At 42.1% G+C, this 19,012-nt stretch overlaps 1 protein-coding gene and 1 long non-coding RNA gene across 3 annotated transcripts in view; one reads left to right on the forward strand and one right to left on the reverse strand.

The window, feature by feature from the left end:
• LOC147758905 (uncharacterized) overlaps positions 1-19,012 on the forward strand; it is a 232,395-nt gene that overhangs the window by 137,639 nt on the left and 75,744 nt on the right. The gene's annotated exons all lie outside the window — the stretch shown is intronic.
• Positions 14,126-17,189, reverse strand: LOC147758907 (uncharacterized). 2 transcript variants are annotated; one of them, XR_015330139.1, is made up of 3 exons: positions 16,402-17,189; positions 15,211-16,202; positions 14,126-14,686 (listed from the first exon to the last, which is right to left on the reverse strand). It is a non-coding gene; the product is annotated as an uncharacterized LOC147758907 (long non-coding RNA). The 2 variants fall into 2 exon arrangements; XR_015330147.1 differs by having other exon boundaries at positions 15,207-16,202.

Raw genomic sequence — 19,012 nt, forward strand, 5'->3', positions numbered from 1 at the left:
AATGACCAGCACAGGCTTATGAAATCACTGATCTAAGGAAACGGGTTTATTAAACGCTAGAAGGCTAATAGATCGAATTGCTCTAACCTAAGCTAGGCTATAGTGGGCTATCAGATTGATACTAATGAACAAGCTTATGAGATAGTTGCCATAAAACGATATACTTTTAGAATACGCCGAAAGGCCAACTGCAAACGTGCAAAGCGATAGATGTGTAACGTAGCAAGAACGGAACAACTAACTGTCGATATCGAGTTGAGGACCGCGATTTACTGAAGGCCGAGTGTGGCCTCAATGAAACAAAAACAAAGGTGAATGAATAACGAATTGACGTAACTTAGGTTAAGCCCGTCTTGCTCTAAAAACTCCGAATCATGGCCGCCACATAATAAAATAGCGGAAGGTATATCTAATTATCACCGAATATGTCAGTCATCTATACTACGTTAAATAATCAGGAGCTAGTTCTTAAATAGCATCATTGTTTACCTTACGGTTGAATATGACGAAATGCTCGTACTGGTCATTAGCATATACTGAAAACGGCGTTTCTAATATTTATTTCTAATATAACGCACGCCGAGGACATATTGGATAACGAATCGAAATAGGCTAAAGGTTCGAGATATTTGATATAAAAAGCTGAAAAAAAGAATTGTCAACTTGAAGGTTTGATGTATTAGGTCGCGAACCATATTTTCGCAACCCCGCTAAACGCCCAGTCGAGTCCGTTCTATCTCGTTAATTTCTGTTTTGCGAAGTGAGTTCTGATTAGTCTCCAGACTTTTCCTCCATCATCTCTATAAAAAAACGACCGGAGCGTACCCGTTCCTTCACCTTTCACTATACTCCGCGCTCTCGAGTAAACGAATTCACGTCGTATGCGTGAATTGTGGGTTTTGATGGCAGAAACAAGCGATGCAGTCGCGGTAGAGAGGTCGGTCATCCAAAATATAGGGCGCCATTGCTTATCCTATTTCTTTCTGCTTTGTGTCTAAATCATGCCCAATGAGATGCATCTGTTGTGAAGTTGTCCTCAGACGCGCACGTCTATAGTTTTGACTTTATAAACTTGATTGTGCCTTTGCTTCAAAATAGCCAACCAGTTTCTTCGAGAGTATGCTCATATATCAGGGTACGGCTCAATGGAAGGATCCGCAGATGAATGTCGTAACCAGAAGAGTGCTGACGGCCAACAGTAAATAATCCAGAGACAGATATGAGGCATAGTATGAATTTATTATGGTCCACTTGTCCTATTTAATGCAGTACAACCACAATAGATGTCGGATAATGAATTGGTACCCGTGGGACGTATACGTCGAGGCCACATAATCTTTCAGAGTAAAGACGACAAAGCTGGACCAAATACAATAGCGTTTGCGTCCAGAGACCAACGATCTCTGGATGCCATTACTATGTATTATATTTTACTTTCTTTTTTTTCAGGAATTTTTTAGCGCCGTTCTAGTAGTACCTAGGAATAGTTACGTGATTGTTTGTCCCATTACATCGCATCCTGCGTTGTGTTTTTCCAAAAAATTATAATTTCAGTATTATATTTCAATGTAACTCTTCATTCCCGAAGACCCACATCTTTTGGCTCTCTTCGTTGATCAATTTACGACACAACGTGCACTCACAGTGTTTATATGCTGACGAATCAAATAAGACATTACGGCTTAGAGCAACTAGAGGCGGCTAGAAAAGGTGCTGGCATTAAATTTAGTGAATAGTACTTGTCACAACTTACACATTGCCTTCGTTTTTATATACCGCGGGCGCCTAACTACACTTCGATCGGTTCGTAACACTCAGCTAGCCGGACCTGGTTCATCCTGCCTACATTGTTAGTATTGCTTAGAAACAATCTAAACGTACGTAGCCTAGTGTTCAACTATAACTGGCATTAAGTATAGTTCCAGGCCCGTTTGCATGGTTCGGGTCCTGAATAGCTTAGCTAAGACAACAGTGAAGATGTTTATGCCAAGGGCAGTTGGTGTGCCATAGGAACCGGCTGAACGCTTAAACATGGACTACATAAGGAAACAGAAATGGAAGACGGCAAAGAACAGAGGGACGGGTACAAAATAAGATGCCAGAACAAGATGGCACTGAAGAGTAACATGCTTTAGCCTTGCGACTCTTCCGTCCCGTATTTTAGACATTACTGCTAGCATCTCGTCGTAGCGAAATCAGACGTCTATTCCGGTCTTGTCAGAACGCCCAATCAGTACATTTGCCAACAGCAACAATAATGGCGGCAAGCGGAGTTCATCAACGATAGATACTAGTTGCGCTATTAGAACACTATCACATTCTGTAATCTGTGGTGGGAAGTATCTAAATGAATCTCAGTGTATATTAGCATTGCAAATTCTTACTTTGTGACTGCGGATCTATCGGATACGACTGCTAAGATCTAACACAAATGATTCCCTATAGGAAGAAAAGCATGCGAAAATAATGTGTCGTATAGATCAGTTTGAGTGAGGAAACACCAACGCATTAGATGTAAGTCACTACATTATGCGTGTGCAAAACAACGTACCCTATCCAGCTTTGCTCTACTGCATTAGGCCCTGTACGGACCTTAGCTGTAGGAATTACACCTCTAGCTTGTAAGGTTACTGTCGTATGCAGCATAAATGTGCTATGCCGGATCCTGTTTAAGACGCATGATGTGATATAAAATTCATAAGTAAATTTCCACTAGCAACATATTAAGTATAATAACATATAATATAACAAAGTTTACCCTTTGAGACCCTGAGCAACAGTGATCTATCCTATAAAGTATAGGTCCTGCTGGCCGTCGTCGAGGAAGTCTTTCGCGATGTAGATATTACTTAACTACAAGTATTCAGCACAAATACCAACGACCGACGTTTTAGACACATTTGAAACAACCCTTTATCTTATATCCTGAACACGTTTAGGCATACTCGTCGCGTATTATGCGTACATAGTTTTTTTTAACCTTCTTCTTTCTTGTCTAAAGCTATGAGACCTACTGTTACGTTTGTTCGACCAGTGTACCGCATCCGCGGCGGAGTTTCTCAGGACGAATTTTATAGACTGCTAAACGCAAGGTTTCTTGTGCTGCTGTGGCAAAACAGAACGCGCGCAGATCAGTTTGCCCCTCAGGCGCTATATTAAAAATTTCATACATAGAAGAGCATCTCGAGCACACCTGAGAAGAACTGTCGAAGAGCTTTTCGTGCGGTAGCGCGAATATCTCTTTTTGCGCCCACTATTGCCGCAGTAGGTGTAGTAAGCAAAAAATATTCAAACTTCCTCTAAAAGCAGCATATCTTCGTTTTCTAGCTTTTGAGATTGCCAGACACTTGAGAAGGCGCATGCCCAAATTCTTATTTACGTTGTCAGTTAGACGACGGGTCTTAGCTAAAAAGGGAACGTCCTTGGATTAGGTAATAAGACAAGGAGACATTAATAACATTATTCATAATTTGGCTAAGCATTTGCCTAAAAACGATTTACTTTCCTATAAATACTAAGATTGGGTTCGATCTCTAGAAAGGAATCTCATTTACTCGAACCGTCCGTCTAGCAGAACTCTTGCATAGGTTTCAGATTGGTGTCCTACTGCATTTTTGGGCCTCCATTCTTCCCCTACGATGTTAATGTTTTTTTTGGGCTTCGCACCAACTTCAAACCTGCACAGCTTTCGGCCCCAACACACAATACCTTATTCGATACAATATCTACTCTCATCATAGAGCCTGACTATATATTGATAACTGCAACGAGCTTGAAGTTATAAACGGTCGAAACCGATTGACTTCGGTTCACGTTACACGCTTATAATGTGGTAAGATTTTTACCTTTTCTCACTTCACAGATGCTGTCTTCGGCCAAACTGTGATCTTTCTTTTACCTTTCCAAGAAAGAAGACTTTGTATGTACATACATATATACATGCACGCACAACGAAAGTGAAGTAGTTCATCAATGCACTCTTTGAAGCGGAATAAGGGCTCAGGCTAAAAGTCGAAAGCCCGCGTCTGCCGCTGGGCCTTAGCCCTGCCGTACAAGACAGGCTACTAGAGGAGTAGCGTCGCACAGCAGAGGGAGCCACCAGGCTACTATTCTCTGCTCTGCCACCGCTTTGCACAGCACGCGACAGCGACAGCAGCAGTAGTAGTAGCAGTAGTAGTGGTGGTAGTAGTAGTAGTAGTAGCAGTGGACGAACAACTACCGGCCGGAATTTTTATATGAATTCACATTAAAGCAGCAGCAGTTCTGTAGCAGAGCCGACCAGTGAACGCTGGCACCCCTATTATTGAATAGTGTCTGCCGGTTCATTCACGTTTGCCGAAAGGCGGGAACGAAAAAGATTGCTAGAAGCCTTCGGCCACCCGGAGAATAAAACGCTGGGAGACCGAAAAGAGCGTTGAGGGGGAGAGGGCGGCGATGACAGGCGGGTGCAGAAGGGGACTTGAGCAAATTTGTAGGTGCAAATTACTCTGTCAAGTTCGCAGTTTCTTTTTCTTCGCTCCTCGCTTCTGGACCGCCCTTTTCTACTCGTTCCGTCACTCCTTACAGCTTTCTCAGCATCCGCTCTATTCGGTGTATATTCATTTCTGTTTTTACTGGCCGCCTTCGCTGGTGTCTCCCCTTGCTGACTGGAACTTGGCAATGATGATCTTACCGGCTCCAGTTCCTGAAGTTCGGCTTTTCGAAACTGCTGCAGTTATCATCCAGGCCCTGTAATTCTCTTCACTTAGCTTCCTTTTGATCAATAATTGCTGTTGCTGTTATGATTGTCGTTGTTGATGTTGATGCTTTGGTAACGGGTGTTGTGCTACGCCAAGGCTGCCATGGAGGGCATCTATAGCATCAAATCACATGTAGACATGTATTAAAAATAGTTAGCCGTATCTTTATCATGACCGTTAAACTTTGGGTACTACCATATTTGAGATAAGCGAAATAATAGAAATCTTAACCTGACAAGCAATGTCACTGAAGGTCTTCAAATGCAATCTGATAGCTCTAACATACTGCTACGTAAAGGAGTATTATATAATAATAAAGATTCAGGTAAAAATCATGTTGAGTCAGTAACGATTAGTTAGTCTTTGTGACATTCGGAACGACCTATTTTAAAGGTCGAAATAGAATCAGCTGGCATTAAAAAAATGGCTCATGGGCCTTTTCTACCTAATAGAGGTCGACACTGTTTTCCATTCATCTCGCTTGCACTCTAAGCAGGATCCGTAAGCTATATACGTAGTAGTTGTAAGACGCATCCGATAGGTACTCTTCAAAGGGAATTCTCATGAAAAGGTTCTTTTTTCAAACATATAATAATATTTACTTGCAATACTGTTAACGCGCTATAGCAAACTTTTCTAGAGTTTTCTTGACATGCTGATTTGTACCTAACAGACCCATAAGGGCTTATTGAATAGTTCGTATTTTCAATGTAATTCTGTGCAGGTTACAAGCGGCTTTCGACAAGTCATAGAAGCAGGTTTATATATCGCGAATATTTGCCATAATTGGTATACATCTAATTTTCTAATGAGTCCTCTACATAACTTCTTAGTATAATACCAGTTTAGAACATTTACTACAGAAGACAGCACGTGTTAGAGCTCTGAACTTCTTCCTAATACAGTTTTCTAAGTCGCCTGAAAAACAACCTAACCACTCATAGCTAGCCCATTATAACGGCGTTCCTTCATTCGACCGGAAGCTATGATATATCTAAAATTTGAGAGACAGCTTCCCTACACAAATGTTTCTGGTTTCTTTTTGGCCGGAGTGCCGAAGCGATCACCTAGCAGGCATTGTACAAACTCGATTATCATTAAATGTTTATTACATCGTCCGTTAGTCATTTCTCTATCTCGGCCTCTCTTTCAATGTCGTTCAGTCATATTTGGTCATCGTTGTTGACCAGAAAATGTCTTTTTGGACCCCGGCTGGATGAACGAGTCGTTGAAGACTTCGTTGGCTCTCTCTTAGCTCTCACCATTTCTTTATCTCTTGCTCCCTTCTTTTGACGACCTATTGGACCAACATGGCTAGCGTAATGCGTCGCTGCCAAGCCGGCCAGTTGGGAAAAGAGCGGATCACCAGCGCCGCTACGAGAAATAACAATCGGTTACTGCTTCCTTGCCTTCTTTGGCCCCTAGATCCTTTCCTTTTCCGTCCTTCTAACTCCCGCTTCTTTGCAGTCTTTCCCCCCCCCCCCCCCACCACTAGGACGCTGGCCGGCGCGCGTCCATCTAACCTCGATAAGTCGATCCCAGCCATGCGTGTCTATGGCGTGATTGCAGTGTATCTTGCGTCCACGTCAGTTCCGGTCGAGTTGGTAACCGTTTGTCTGGTTCCACCGGCATTGGCGTTTCCGTTCTTGGTGCCAGCAGCACCACCGCCACCAGGATCATGGTCCGATTGCCGTCCTACGGTCCCTTGACGAAGTACATCAGCCCGTAGACCATAGTCCAGCTTAGCCACGCGTTTGGCTTGCAGCAAGCGGCAACTAGCAGCCGACCATCCTAGTCGGTTTACCATCGCTGCAATAACCAGAGCTAGCCAGGGAAGGTCCCGTAGGCAACTAAACGATTCGATGGATAGGATGGAGCCCATAAGTAAAGTTCTGATACTAACGTCACCGAATGGTCGCCACGGAGCAAGGTGGCTGTGGGACTCGGTGGGTTTGCGGCGAGCTCCTTTGGTCGGCCAGCTTAAACACATGCAGACGAGACACATACACAGTCAGTCCCATACAGGCACAATTACATTCTGACTAAGACACAGTAAAGCGCACATAAGTTGGGCACACGGCCACAAGCATAGACACACGTACATTCAGCAGCACGCGTGCACACAGAAAGAAACAGACAGAACAGGCTTAATTCTCTGCAGACAAAGTCATCATGGTTCCGCTGCTGGCACCATTACGACTGCCGTCGCACTCGCTACCGTCAGCTATTTCGATTATTGTGCAGAGTAGATGGACAGGGAGCAGTAAGTAGCGAGACTTGCCGCCAATTTTCAGATGAACGAATGAAGGGATAGCCATTGTAGCAGCCACCGCGTAGCAGGAAGATAGAGGCGTTCATGGAGTGGGGGGGGGGGGGGGGGGGTAACCGATCGAACAACCAAATTCGGGTTCCCTTCAACCACGGATCGTAAACCTTGGAGCGGTCTGTGACCTCGACCTGAACCTCTTCGCTTTTTCTTGCCCACCCAATGATGAGCCCACTTTCGACCACTCGCGTCACAAAATCCAGCATAATACTGGAACTGTTGATTAACTGTCCCACAAGCAGCTAAGTCCTCAAATGCCACCTCTCGAGCCAAACAAAGTGAGAGTTGAATGATTATCTAATTGGAAACAAAATAAGATCATTTTATGGAAGATTGTGCGACATACAGTCTGTATAGTAGTTGTAAATCATAATATAGAAGAAAGAAGGAGAATACTGAAGCCGCTTTTTCCTAACAGCTTGTAAAATGTAAATATCGACTCTTTTTTTTGTTACATGTAGGTGACACTGATGCTTATCTATAAAAACAGGTCTGCGGGCAGCATTTTATATAGTATGGTTTACCGACATATGTTAGCCTCGATCTGTACCGTGCCTAAGATTGCTTCACGTTGCTAATAATAAACGTAGAATACAATAAAAATAAAATTATGGACTACAAACCTTTTGACAATATCAACTATTTAATTGAGGATCTTTCACTGTATATAATAAGCAAAGTGTTGGGTCATCCCTAGATAAGGAATCCCGGACGTAGGCCGTGATGTTATTTGCACAATAAAGCGGTGAACCAGCTCTCTGTAGCGTCAATAAATCATCGTTATTTGCGCAGAACACCAGGTACTAATTTCGTTTTTATTTGCCTATCGGCTTAAGCTGCTCCTAATAAGGCCGCTCAAATCACGTACTGGACTTTAGGTTCTTGTCGTCTGCTGAACAGCACATTTGCTAAGGTTATTTCTACGTAGGCTGTCTGGTTAGCAAGCAGCGAACCCTAGTGGTATAAATTTTCACCAAGCGACACTTTTAGAACGACCAACGTTCCCATAGCGGAAAGCATGAGCGGGGCCTTTTTGAATAAGGATTATCAAAGAGACGGATCAAATAATTCCCTTTTCATCTACTGCTTGTTACAATAGTTACTACAGATAGATAATGGTGATATGCCATGAACACTATCGATTTTTGAGAAAGTATGGACCGATTTTTTTTAAGCTAAAGGCGTTTAAGGCACCTTCTTTCAGGTAACATGGGTCGCATCCGGTCGGGCTTAATATCTTTCGAAGGCTGAAGTTTAACTTTAGTAAACGTGCCAACGTTGTCGAAGTACAATTCTTTAGAGTTAAGATAGAGACTTTCAAGAATGAAACTTTTGTAAAAATTCACTGAATATTACCATTTGATTGCAATTAAGGCACAAGTCCTGTCCGGTCCCATAAAAAAAGTTGTGCTGCTTACGGCCAAGATACTTTATCAGAAAAGGAATGGTGTCATTTTCGAAAATTTCGATGTGAAAAATGTTTCTTCTGGTGGGAACGGAACTAGTTGATGGATATATTGAAAGTTGGACAATAGCGGCTCACGTGTAAGCATGATATCGCCAAGGAACTAGACATTTACTACCAGACAATTTTGAACCATTCGAAGAGAGTTGGTTACAAAAAAGTTTGACGTTTGGGTGTCATACGAGGTAACCCGCTCGATGGCATTTCCATCTGCGAGACTCTAAAGACACGCAGCAGAATCGAGTTACTCAATAATAAAAGGTGGATCTTTAATTTGACGATAATTTCTAGCAAAGGTCTACTTTATGCCAAAGAGGGCGATACTATGTGTTCGGTGGCTTTGGAAAGGAATCGCTCATTATGAACCGTTACAACCCTATAAAACAATTGATTCGGGCCTCGACTGCCAACAAATAACAAGGTTACAACAAACCATCGAAAAAATAGACCTAAACTAGTGAATAGAAACCTGTGATGCCACCATGACAACGCTAGACCACATACATCGGGCAAAAATTAAAAGAACTAAAAGCGTTAATATAATTTCAATATAAAAAATATACAAATTGTTTGTTACAGTTTGTCACCTGGAAATCAAAGAAGTAATGATATTATAGTATTACCACAAAATAGCAAATGGTAATATTATTTTAAGATGTAGAGGATATTTGCTTTGAACTTTCAACAATTCAATATTACGCTGTATCGAGCTATACTTGCCTAAAATACCACAAGGCAGTGTACTACCTAATGAAACAGATACTAGTGCTTCAAGAGTACTGAGCATATAGAGACGCTCTATGTGTACCCGTCGATTTTTCGAAATTGATTTGGTTTAATGTTACGAGGCAAACTGTCCTAGGATTTGCTTCACCTAGCAAATAGCCTTGTCCTACTTGCTTTATCCTAGTTCTATTAGACTTACGTCTTTTCCAATGTTTAATAACGATTTGTGTATATATACTGTACATGTTTGCAGGTTAAAAAGGGTAACTGTTAAATATTGTATCCAGCTTATACATTTGTCCGAGACTATTTAGTCGTAGGATGGACCGTGAAACCGTAACTTCAGAAAACCTTTTCTGGGAAGTGCTTCTTTGTACTGCACGCTATAGTGGAAAGCCCAGTAACTCTACTCGACTAATACGTTCAGTCTCTATTACCTTTTGTCATTCTCCACCATTGTGTCGCCTAATTGACTACTTACCAACGATTCGGCAAACATCAGAACTCTGCCAAACTTCGCAACTTTTTTCACTGGCTGATCATTACGTATCATTAGCTATATATATATATATATATAGCCAGTAGTACAAGACAAGTAAATATTGAAAATTCAATCAGAGCACTCTTCCTTTCATTTTAGAAACTCGACTACGACAAAACTTAAGCTAGGTCAGGTTGTCGAAATAGGAAAGAAAGCTGGCCGTCGTTCCCAACCTGGTGCTGTCACCGTTAACCGGCCAGCACCCTATCCGACTTACCGTTACTGCTGGTAAAAAGGTATGCATGGGTCTCCAGGGCTCCCACACAAAGTAGTGAGTTTGCTTGCCACAGACCCACGAACGAACGCTGGCTTCGTTCGCTTCAAGAACGTATTTGCCCCCTTTTCTTCGTGTGCCTCCCGCTTCTCACAGAATCGCTCGGACCCCCATGTCGAATTGTTATACTATCAGCGCTCTGCGCTCCCGGTACTCGGCGCCCAATGCCCAGCATGCTTGTGCACTGCCACTGCACGCAGCGTTGATTCTGCAATGTATCCTATATCAAAAGCGGCGGCAGCAGCCCTAGACCCAAAGGCAGTCTACGGGACGTCGAACAGAGGTACGGCAGGCAGTACCGCCGCTTCGTTCGAATGACGAGTAGCAACGGCTACCGTCGGAGACCCGTGCCGAACTGAAACGTAATTCCAATCCAGTATCGGGAAACAGTTAATTTTTCCAAAGTCGTGTTCACACGTCCTTGCCGCCATGCACCACCTAGCCAGTTCACATAGCTCGCTTAGTAGCTAGCCTTTGTTCCAACCTTTAAACAGGAACAGCAACACACGATAACATCAGCTTACGAAAATGCCCTTTCGCATGACTTCTCATAGAGCCTCTTCTTTCAACACGCCGATGAGCGGGTGAAAGAGGAAACCTATACTGGAGTAAGAGCGAGCAAAATCAAAATGGGAAAAGCGAAAACTGGTGTGTGGAATGGCAAAAGCGGTAGTGGCAGCACCAGCGGCGCCAGAAACGACAGTAGTACTCGGGACGGTAGCGACGATGGTAGTCCCGTTTGCAGCGACCCTCCGCAAGACGACGACGCAGTCAATGCGATCGATGAGGCCGGGCGGCCATGTCGTCTGCAAAAATGGACGAAGTTCTTGAAAAGGAGCCGCGCCGGAAGAGGGACAGCGAAGGAGCGCGGACAAACGAGAAGAAAAGGAGCAGCACGAGAGAAAAGGCATTGCGGAGTATAAGCACAAATGCGCATTTGCCAAAACTAGGATCGTTACACTAACAACAAGGACTTCGTGCATCGATGACGACTAAAAAGTATGTACACGTATGATGTACTACCTATATATGATAGGAAAAAGCAGATTCAAGGGTAGAGTCAACCATCACTGAGTTCAGAGCAGCCTTTGTGCTACGGGGAGTATTCGTTGAGTCACATTGACGTATTCGTTGTGATTCCGCGTAAAGCAGTAGGGCCAGCGAAAGCACATTATTATGCATACGGCTGTATACGTACTGCAGATAACTGGACATGTACCACATCATAAGGACTTATTTTATTATTTACACAGGGCACGCCACCTAATTTAGGATTATTTCCTATAGCTCATTGCTTAACTATATATAAGATTTCTCGGCAAAATTTTCTACACTTGTTAAAAGTATTATTTCTGATAGTTACATTTATTCAATATAACCACCATTCACCGCGATTACAGCTTCATGTGGGACCTAAACCACTCATAGGCTCGCTTCAAGCGTTCCCTTAGCAGTTCTGCAAACGTTTCCCTGACACCACCAGTGGGCGAGTCTTGTTCAATAATGCTTCTTACATAGTAATCTAATAGCGTCAAATCTGGACTATTCAACGCTCATATATGCGTATACCAGGACACGCTTGTATTTTTCGGCGGCCAGTCCTAGGCTAATCAGTTTGTATGAGTTGGTACCCCCTTACTGGAAGACGTATGATATTTCTTCATACCCTTCAGCTACCCACGGTCGCACAAAACATGCAGATAAATTCCTTTAGTGGTACATTTGCCTTCCTAGGGGGAAACTATAGTAGAATACCTAGAACATAAACCTTAACTGCTTTTATCCCATGATTGGCGCAGTCTCTGGGTTATGAGCAAGTTAGCGATAATTCTCGCGACTTAGTTTTGTTACAAAACATTATCGATTTGGGATGATCCGAGAAATTTATGACCTCGATAGAGACTTGTATAGCTCATAGAGACAGGACACTAGCTGCTCTTGCCATGAATTCAATGTGTTTCATTGCGAGGGTATGTTCCTTTGTTATGGAAAGGATCTCGCACTGGAAGTGGCGGATGAACGCGTGCCATTTATAACGAACAATAAATATAGTGCGTTTCAATTTAGACGCCGTACTCTGTAGGTTTATCTTTTATTTCGAAGAAAATTTAGATGCCAAATAGAAGCGAAATAGAAACAAAAACAGGTGTCACAATAGCAGGATGTAGCGTAGTAATCTAGAGGAAGATACTAGAACGTTTGTAAGATCCAATGTTGAAAACGAGAAAATGATTTTTCATGTCCCTTTGTACAAAGCACCAATCTGCTACATTGGCAGTCTGCTGAAAAATATGCAGATTCAGGCCCAGAACGTCGGAAATGAGAAACTCTAGACCAGTGCCATCGTCAAGAAAGAAAGTAGGCACCGTCGGCGTCATCACTCGCAGTTTGATGCGGAAAGCAATGAACCAACAATTGCCAATGCGCCCTCTATTGCGCTGTTGCTACAAAACAACATGCTGAGGGTCAGCTATGTATCAAAAAAAGCATCATCATGATCGAGATAGAAATTCGAAAATCGGCCATTTGCATTGCAATCTGGCTGTTCATTCGGAACTTGAGGTATACTGAAGAACGAGTGCCGTCAGGGTACCCAACACTATCCTGTTGCACAGCTACCAATACAAGGAGAAAAATATATAATTTTTCAAAGACAATTTGCCAATAAAGATGTCCGCATTCAGCATAATTTGACTGTTATACATTACTTTAATCGAAATTTGTTTTATTGGCTCTTCCATCAGTTAACCACTCGGATTAGCAAATGCCTTCAAGCCAATGAAGGTTGAAACATAGACTACGCGTTCGCACAAAGTATTTTTAGAGAGAAATTTTGCACTTACAAGCCAGTAAATATGACAGAGCTAACAGCTATATCTGATTAAGCCTATCGACCTATGACTCTTTACTTTATCGCAAGCGGCGCTCGTTGCCGTGGTCGCATAACGCTGGATAAGTTGTGGGCCACTTCAGTACCTTTACCTCTAGCATAATAATGCCCCTTATATTTAGCCTGTAGGGCAGTTTCGGGCATTTTGATGCGCCATTCACGTAGTCGTGCCGGATGAGATAGGGTGGGACGAGATGGGGAAGGCAAACCTGGCGCGGAATCGAGATACAACGCCGGCACGGAAAAGAACAAAAGATAAAGAACTAGCCTTTTTCAGGTAACACTGCCTGCGGCATCTTTTTTTTCTGTTAACTGCGGCATGGCTGTGTCGATCTCAGTATTCTGAACAACACAATTTCTATGTCAGCACACTTGCAACTGTGTAGGAGAATATATATCTATGGACGCGTCTGATTCGTGCGTAAGGCGGTTTATAGAGGACGAACGTTTTACTTTTTCCCAGAGGGAAAGCTAACTCACGTTTTTTCTACTCGAAGCGTATATCCGACGGACGCTTCAGCTCAGCTATTTCTAGGAAGGCTTTTTTTCTAGGAAGCCTTAAAACTTAGGAAAAGCTTAAAGCTAGCAACCAATGCATTAAGCGATGACTGAAGTGATGATTCAGCTAACACTTCTTCTTTTATTTATAGAACAATAAATAAGTAAGCCTTCGGGTAGAATTTTCAGTGTTAAATAGCATACTATGAGGGACAATCAATGAGCTGATTTGAACACGTGCGGATATCGTTTTCGCTGCATGCGTTTATTACGGAATCGAATTCTTTTATTGGTACACATTGTCTCCATCGTTGACAACTCAGCGAACGTAAATAAAGCGTGTTTTTTTAAAAATTCCAGGCGCATTTATTGAGCCTTAGGTGCCTTTCGATATGATTCTATATATGAATCAAGGAAAGGCAGCTGATCTAACTACTGTTTTTCCATTAAAGTTACATCATGCATTACCTGTACTATCGCATCCATCGTTGATATCGCATAGTTTTCGAACGAGCATTGAACGCTATCGGCTACTGAAGATATGCATGAAAAAAATCGATAAATAACAATGGAATCATATCGAAAGGCACCTAAGGCTCAACAAATGCGCCTGGATTTTTTAAAAAAACACGTTTTATTTACGTTCGGTGAGTTGTCTTTCGCTCTTATACTACTGTAACATTGTTGTTTATTGACTTGCTCTGGCTGGTTAACGAGTGATGATATGTGGTGAGAAAGTGATTTGATCTAACAAACAGAAGCTAACTTCTCTTGAGAACAGTTGAAATCTCAACGAGGCAGCAGTGCCAATAGCGGCGAAAACAGCCATCCACCACGCAGACGGGATGTCGTTTGCGGTCGTTTCCATTCAATGTCATACGTCTCAGACAAATGACAGTAAGGGCCCTGAGCTGAGAGGGTTGCTAAAGCATCAGATTTCATCTGCCCAGCCGTTAGCTAGGGAGGGCAACAGGAATAGATTTTTACTTGGTGGTCCTGAGTGGCTGTCCTTAGTAGAGGGCATCGTCGGGCCACATCAGGAGACGCAAGCGTCACCGAAACCCGAGAAAGACTAATTTACAAGAGGATCCGATGTCCTGCGCTCCTGCCACAACCAACCTTTAAGTCTTGCCCTTAACTAATAAGGGAAAAAATTCTACGCTTTGCTCGCCTCTCCTTTAAAGTAACCTCCACGTCGACGACAATGATGATGACGACGACGTTTCCCTTCAGAAACAAAGACAAGGACGATAGCAAAAAGGCAAAAAGTGTAAATGAGCAAAAATATTCTCTGAGAGACAGCTTTCGAATGTCCAGACTCTACTAGTAGGCCAGACACCAGCTAGATTGAACGATGCTTCGTGGAAGTTATATAGATTTATCATTAAACGGCACTATGCGAAATACATCAGATACTAAGTAGCAGAAGAGCTGGCTCAATTCACGTCAACAAGGCTTTCTTAAAATACTTTTTTTCTAGTTCTTTTTCTAGGCTTTGTTTCTAGTACAGCTTTAACCTTAATAATGATGTATCTACTTATGACTATTTTCCAAAAAAGACATGTATAGTTGATTCTTAAATTATATATTTTTAATAGTATATAATAGGGTATATATAATTCACTTATCATAGATCTGAAAACAGTCTTGAGCCAGTGACCCTCACTTCTGGACTAATCTAACTAATATTTAGGAAACTTTTTCCCAAATCTTTTAGGTAAAAATCTAACATTAATAACATACATACATACATTAACAGTCGTTTGTAATCCACCAATCTTCTGTGAAAATGGCTTGCTTCCTTTACTTTTCCGGTTTAAAGCACATTTAAATTGCGTTTCTAGTCCTTCACGAGGAGTTCAAGCGTCAATTAACAATCCAATCCGAGAATCTTTAACTTGCCGCTAGCGAAATTATCTACCACTATTCCTAATACTTTCGAGTTCCGTTTCATTTGCGCTCTTAATATAGCTTCTGTGTACCTTGTTCATATGTCTAAACTGTGAGGTGAAGAAAACGATGCGAAGACAAGGGGGAGTTTAATAAAAAGGTCAAAGCATCGACTTTGCTTTGACGGAAGACAAGCAATTCGCCAATACGCTATCGTTCAGGGTTGATGTTCAGGATGCTGGTGGTGCGGGCATGTCCGATCATTGTCAGGTTGGTGGTCCGTACCTCGTTCGGAAAGCTTCCGGACCTGCGGTCTCGCTTGGTTTATTCGACAGACACGCGGACGACTATTACTAAATCACAGATACAATAGTAGCCAAGTAGAGCCCTGAGATCATGTTCTTGGCTTAGCCTCGCTACAAGCTTGGTTTCGTCGCAAACACTAAACAGCTATTTCCTGTGGCGTTTCCGGTGGGCCTCGGTGTGTGTATGTGTACCTTCATGTCAGCGCGCTCGTGGCAGCGAAATCTTCCGAAGACCGCAGAGGCCGATGTCGCAGGCGTTAACGGGGGTCAGTAAGCTGATGTGCCTACCAGCTCCATAGTGTCAGTCGTAGCTCTGACTGTACGCAACTACGGCAATGCGAATCTGAAGACATGGTTCGGATTGTAAAGCGAGGTTAGAGGTCTGGGAAATAGTGGGAAAAGAGTGCATAGACGGTTGTACAGATGGTTTTGTAAGTGAGATGAGATGGGATGTCGTTTGGCGTTCCAGTGAGAGGAGATAACCAGCTGACCGATCCCTTAGACGATAGACCGGCCAAGGAAGGTAGGACGCGTTGAACCGTACTGACCTATGGTGATAGGCGAATTTTTAGCATGTATACAGAGTCAAAGACTGCTACAGACAGTCATTTGGGATTTTATGGTTATTTTATATTTAAAAGTGACTAAAACGGAAGGTTGTTCTAGAGATAGATTTGCAAAAAAAGAAGCTTGCAGGAGTTGAAAGAGAAGTAATGTACTACAAAATACAAATTATTTGACACTTACTGTTTCTAGAGATTGCTTAATTATTCATCACACAGCTAATATCACTTGTTCCATAAGTAACAATTATTTTTGGCTCATCAGCATGCCAACCGATTTGTTTGTATCCACTGTGCGAAACTTCGTTAGTAAAAAGAGTAGTTACTGCCCCTCAGGAAAGATAGACTGCACCACCTCTCTTGAAGACTCCGGAATCGAGTGTTGATATTCTCAGTCTCTCTAATTGATTTTCTTGTGACTGTTGAAGTCGAAAAAGCCCATTCTTTTGAGGGCCGTTTTTTCTTTACACGTCGATGAAGCCTCCACACAGGGAGCCAATTTTCTTTGAGAACAATGCAGGACGAGGATCTGTTTAAGAAAAAATGCAGGGCTGAAAAGAGTATTTGAGTAATGTATAAGGTTTACCCAGTCATCCACTTCCTTTTGTGCCTTGTCATGTTAGCGTTTTCTCGGTGCTGGATTTCGTCCTCCTTTCCTTCCTTGAATCTCAGTTTTGCCAAATAGCAGGATTATGGCTGAGGAATATTCGTCTGGTCTAGCGCGTGTATGGCTAAAAATGTGTAAGTAGATACATATAGAAATAAAAGCGATGGCATGTATTATAATGGTATCCAAACGCCTGACAAAAAGTCATAATTCTAAAATCTGTTCTTTCTTCTGTGTGCATGTATTTGGGTAGGCCTCTTGTGCTCAGACAAATGTGCGATTTTATTTTCAACATGTTGAATAAACTAAATTAAATAAAATTGTGAGAGCCCTTATATATATATATATATATATATATATATAGATATATAGCTAAAATATTCGCAAATTCGTTGCTAACTGTAGATTAATGCGATGCCCATACACTGGATTCAACGCATTGGTTATTACACGCTATACAGGACACGGGACTTGAATTGGCACAAACCCTGGCGGGCTGTTTGTCGTAACGGGCATACATTCATCTGCCACTAGAAGAAAGCTCATTCTTTATAAAACCAGAAAGCGAACTTCTCATAGTAGGAAATCATGCACTGTTTAGGCAAACACAAGCTAATAATCAATTTCTGAACGCTACTCTAACCCTTACCAAGACTCCTTTTGCAGGAAATCAACGGTCCACGTTCAAAGGCACATTTCAGAAGCTAGCAGTTTTCGTAAACTGAAGTATTTCGAAAAGAATTCAATTTTGTGATAAAAAGAAGATTCCCGGTAGGTTTGACAGTACAGGAGCTCGAAAGTTTATCAAAGTGGCTCAAAAGGCGTTTTGATACACCTGGATTTTTATGAATAAAAATTAGGTTGTCCAAATAACCTTCAACAGTCAGTCTTTTTATCGCCTTTTTATGGTCGTTGGATCCTTTCGGCCCTTTTAAGTCCGTGAGCATTTTTGGGCCTGCTATCAATTCAAAATTCAATTGCACAGCAATATTTTGTACGTAGCGTATTTGAGTAACACTTTACCGAGAGTATACCTACTAGTATCACTTGATCTATAGTAACTACTAAAGGATTATTTGCGGATTAAAGGAAGAATATTTCTAAAATCACCAGTAACTAGTTTATGGCTTGAATTGAAGTTGTGGTCGCGGCTAATGGCGATAATATTGAATACCTGTATATACATTCGTCGCAATTTGACCTTTAGGTAGAGTGGCCTTAGGTTATTGAGTGAAGCAACAAAATCTGATACTCTCCTCTACAGATCGTCCCATAGAAGCTTGTCACAACATTCTGTAGTGCCTGTCGTACGCAATCGGCTGCTTTTATGTGCATAGACATGTTTCTTAAACCTGCAGTTTTTAGAATTTAGGCACCATACAACATGCTGACGCAAAACACTTATTTGTATTAGAAGTCATGGGTAGACACGGCATTCATTGCAACACTGTAAAAACAACGATTGTACAAGAAGGTCACTATGTGCTAAGTACGTGCTCTAAGTACGTACTGAGAGAAAACTTAACTAATCACATCAAAGAGTACTTAGTTTTCTACTACAGTCATGTCTCATCGCGGTACAATAGCGTTGGCATCGTTAAGTTCTCTTAAGCTACACAAACTAAACACAAGGTCTTTATGCAGGCGCCACTGATAAAAATGCGGCTCTAAATCCGAAAGTCGAGTGTGAAATATTTTGGAAAACTTAACTGTCAAACCACTGCGTGTAAAGTTTAAAGGCTTAAAAATTATGGTACTCACGGCGCATATACTTCTAGTATTTGTTTATCTTTTTTGCTGTATTTACTATAAACTACTGTTTCGTTCTTATTTTCGCATAGCGTACCAAGTTAACTATGTCAACAACAATGAAACTGGGATAGTGTTTTTTTCTTTACTCAATGCATTGTTTTCTCAGTCTCGCTCTTCCTCAGTCGTCTGCTCTGATGATCCTGATCGCTCGCGTATTCTCTTGGTCCCGCCGAGTGATTCCAGAAGTCACGAACTCAGGTCGCTTAGTGAGCGCGCGCAGTCATGACAAAGATATTTGGATTTGGAAATTTGCTTCCAAGTGATATTGTGCGTTTCTATTTCTCAGCCTCACCTGTACGTTTAGCATCGCCCGCGCTCGAAAGCGACATGGACTGTTATATACTTTCCTGCTAAAGTGCCCAAATCTTGAGGCGGG

The sequence above is a fragment of the Varroa destructor genome, unplaced genomic scaffold (genome assembly GCF_002443255.2).
Source record: "Varroa destructor unplaced genomic scaffold, Vdes_3.0 BEIS01000001.1, whole genome shotgun sequence".
Taxonomy (NCBI): Eukaryota; Metazoa; Arthropoda; class Arachnida; order Mesostigmata; family Varroidae; genus Varroa; species Varroa destructor.